The sequence below is a fragment of the Elephantulus edwardii genome, unplaced genomic scaffold, assembly GCF_000299155.1.
Source record: "Elephantulus edwardii isolate Elephantulus edwardi_28Jun2011 unplaced genomic scaffold, EleEdw1.0 scaffold00008, whole genome shotgun sequence".
Taxonomy (NCBI): Eukaryota; Metazoa; Chordata; class Mammalia; order Macroscelidea; family Macroscelididae; genus Elephantulus; species Elephantulus edwardii.
This window is the reverse complement of record NW_006399758.1, coordinates 37,895,790-37,900,066: the sequence shown is the minus strand read 5'-3', so window position 1 is coordinate 37,900,066 and position 4,277 is coordinate 37,895,790. Positions and strand designations below refer to the sequence as shown.

Sequence of the window (4,277 nt, the reverse complement as noted above, 5' to 3'; positions counted from 1 at the left end):
GGTATTCTCAATACTCTTCTCCAGCACCACAGCTCAAAGGCATCAATTCTCCTATCCTCCCTGGTCATTGTCCAACTCTGATGCATAACAAGTGATTGCGAAGACCATAGCCTGTCAACAATCCTCATACATTTTATTAAAAATTAAATGTAAGGTGCTCTCTGCTCCCTGTCAATTGACAGATTACCCTCTATTCTTGTGTAGCCTCAGCTGCATCCTTGAGACATGATAGTGAAGGTCAGAGTCAGTGGATTTGGCTGCATTGTATTCCTGGTCACCAGGGCTGCTTTTAACGCTAGCAAAGTGAATGTTGTCACCGTCAATGACCCCTTCATTGACCTCAACTACATGGTCTATATGTTCCAGTATGCTTCCACCCATGGCAAGTTCAATGGCACTGTCAAAGCTGAGAATGGGAAGCTGGTCATCAATGGGAAAGCCATCACTGTCTTCCAGGAGGGAGATCCCACCAACATCAAGTGGGGTGATGCTGGTGCTGAGTATGTTGTGGAGTCCACCGGGGTCTTCACAACCTTGGAGAAGGCTGTGGCTCACTTGAAGGATGGTACAAAAAGGGGAAGCATCTCTGCTCCTTCTGCCAGTGGCCCCATGTTTGTGATGGGCGTGAACCATGAAAAGCATGGCAACTCTCTTAAGATTATAAACAATGCCTCCTACTCCACCAACTGCTTGGCTTCCTGGCCAAGGTCATCCATGACAACTTTGGCATCGTAGAGGGACTCATGACCACAGTCCATGCCATTACTGCCACACAGAAGACTATGGATGACCCCTCTGGAAAGCTGTGGTGTGATGGCTGTAGAGCTGCCTAGAGCTGCCAAGGCTGTGGGCAAGGTCATCCCTGAACTGAATGGGAAATTTACTGGCATGGTTTTCCGTGTCCCCACCCCTAATGTGTAAGTTGTGGATCTGACCTGCCGTCTGGAGAAAGCTGACAAATATGATGACATCAAGAAAGTAGTAAAAAGGGAGCTCTGGTGGCCTAGTGGCAAGAGGCTGCACTGCAACCCCAGAGGTGTGCCGCTTGAATCCACCAGAGCTCTGCTGGAGAAGGAGGGACAATCTCTTCCTGTACCAGTCAGATCTGATTTGACAATACACACACAAAAAATAATAAAAATAAAAATAAAATTTAAAAAAAGAACGTAGTAAAACAGGCATCAGAAGGGCCCCTCAAGGGCATCCTGGGATGCACTGAAGACCACGTTGTCTTCTGTGACTTCAGTAGTGACACCCATTCTTCCACCTTTGATGCTGGACCTGGCATGGCCCTGAACGACCACTTTGTCAAAGTCATTTCCTGGTATGATGATGAATGTGGCTACAGCAACCGGGTGGTCGACCTGATGTTTCACATGGCCTCCAAGAAAAAGATCCCCTTGGAACACTAGCCCCAGCAATAGCACTAGAAGAGAGAGAGAGACCCTCAGCTGCTGGGGAGTCCTCGCCCCAGCTTGGTCCTCCCACACACTGAGAATCTCACATCCTTGACACAAGTTGTCATTAAATCCCCCTGAGAAAGGGGAGGGGCTTGGAGAGCCATTCTTGTCATGTACCATCAATAAAGTACACTGTAGTCAGAAAAAAAAAAAAGACATTTTAAAGCAGCAAGTGAAAGGTTGACTAGGACAGGAACATTTATAAAATTATTGCCAGTCTCTTTCTAATCCAATCAATCTCTCCTCCACATTAGAGCCAGAATAATATTATCAAAACATAATTTGATTTGGTTACTATGTTGCTTTAATTTATTAGAAAGAAAAGATAACTTGGCCCACTGAAGGCAGAGTGCAATAGGAGGAACTTGGGCCCTGGAGCCAGACTGCTCAGATTGCTCTCCGGCTCTTCCAGTCGCTAGCTGGAACCTTGGATGAGCCAGTGAACTTTCCCTGTCTTCAGGAGGATAAATAATAATAAATAATAATAGCACCCACCTTACATTGTTAAGTGCCTTTGGGACAAGTGTGACTCACAGTGGCCCTGTGTACAACAGAAGGAAGTAGTCCCATCCTGCTCCATTCTCCCAGTTTATAAGCTAGGGTCCAGTTCACTCTTTGTAACCACTGTGTCAAAACAAGCCAGGGAGGGTCTTCTTCTTTTTTTTTTCCTCCCAGTGACTTTCTACTTTGCAAGCATGCAATTCTTCTCTGGGGATGGGTTTCTATTGATAACATGTCTAACGTTTGGGAGACAGAGGCTTACCATGCTAATTTTAAGGAGCTCTAAGTCTTCCAAGACAGATTTGCTGGTTTTCTCAGCAGTCTATGGTACATTTAATATTCTCCATCAACACCATCACTCAAACACACCAGTTCTTTAGTTTTACTTATTCATTGTCTAGATTTCTCATACAGTTGAAGAAACATGAGATGATTAAAAATACCATGGTCAGGTGGACCTTACATCCCAAAGTGACATCTTTGATTTTTTTAAGACTTTTTTGCAGCAAATTTTCACAAGGTTATAAATACATGAGCTGGAAACATTGCTGTTTCCATGAGCATTGGTAGTAAATCCAACTAAAATGAAATCCTTCATGATTTCCATATTTTCAGCATTTATCATGGTTTTGTTTATTGGTTCAACTTTGGGGACTTTGTTTTCTGTATGTTAAGGTATAATTTAGGGAGCCACGGTGGCCTAGGGGTACGGAGGTGAGGTGCCAATTTGAAAGCACGTGGTTCAAATCCACCAGTTGTTCTGCAGTAGAAGGATGGACTATCATCTCCTATGCAATTTATGCCTCTGAAAAACCTCTGGATAGTCAATTATGAGTTGGTTCTGACTTAATGTTTCATAGCAACAAACAACAATAAGGTGTCTTTGGTCTCGATCAGTCAGTGCTTGAAGCCCCCTTTGCTTTCAGCAAGTAAGATTGTGTGATCTGTTGTGTTCTTCTCGCTTACTGCAGGCAAAGTGGTGTTATCTGTATGATACAGGTTGTTGAGTCTTATTCAAAACTCAATGCCACATTCTTTTTCAAAAAAGTCCAGCTTCTAGAATAAGCTCAGCAGGTAGACTGAAAGGTAAGAGTCCACACCTGGCACACACATTTCTTGATTTTAAACTGTGCAGTGTTCGCATGCTCTGTTTGGACAACAAAATCTAGGTAAGGATTTCATATAAGCATAATTAAGTGTTCTGGAATTTCTCACGCTTCTCAATGTTAGCCATACAGCTATGATATCGCTGGTGTCATGGCCCCTTCTAAATCTAGCTTGATCTTCTGGCAGAACTTTTGTCAATGTACAGTTCTTGTCATTTTTGGACAATCTTCAATAATATTTTACTTGTGTGTGATATTAATGATGTTGTTTGATAATTTCCACATTCTATTGAATCTCCTTCTTTTTTGGAACGGAAACAAATATGGATCCCTTACAGTCAGTTGGCCAGGTAGCTGTGACTGTACCAAAAAGAATTGTCTGACACTGAAATATTTCAAAAGTAGCATATCATAAGGGAGCACTAGAGACCTAGCAGTAAGAACTTGTGCTGCAATCCCACAGGTATGCAGTTCGAATCTACCAGCTGCTCCACAGGAGAAGGATAAATAATCTCTGCCTCTTTAAACTCACTGGAGGGTCAGTTATATGTTTGTTCTGACTTGATGGCACATATAACAACTGTGTACGATAAAGAATCAAAGATGATAAGGGAAGAAGATAAAGCTGCACTGAAGGAATTGGCAAAAAAGTAATGCCCCAGGGATTGATGGAACATCAATTGACATGATTCAACTAACAGATGGAGCCCTGGATATCCAGCCCTGGATTTCCTGCAAATACATAGCTCCCTAATGAGGGGATTGGTCAGTTTTGTCATCCACTAGACTCAGATTGAACAGGCTCAGTGAAAGCAAACAGGAATCTTGGAACCAACAAGGAAGAAGAGGTGGAGAGTCCAGAGCTTGTCCATTTAGACCAGAGATTCCTTGAGTCTTATAGAGTCCAAATGAGAGTTCTGGCAACAGAATATCTTGATATAATATTCTTCTTCATAAAGTTCTTCTTACGTTTTGGATTATGTGCTTAGCATACAGATGAAATAAATTTAAAGGATTCAATACAACTGTGATGCACACCTTTCATGGTTTAAAACCATGAAATATCTTCTTACATTGTTTAAATGACTCTTTCTTGGTCCATATGCAGGTTTTGTCTGAGCACAATTAAATGTTCTGGAATTACCATTCTTCACAACAGTGTCAAATATTATAAACAGTTAAATACTTTATATAGTCAATAAAATAAATA

At 42.0% G+C, this 4,277-nt stretch overlaps 1 pseudogene; it reads left to right on the top strand.

The window, feature by feature from the left end:
* The first annotated feature begins 225 nt into the window (after window positions 1-225).
* LOC102847248 lies at window positions 226-1,412 on the top strand (annotated as a pseudogene).
* Window positions 1,413-4,277: the final 2,865 nt, after the last annotated feature.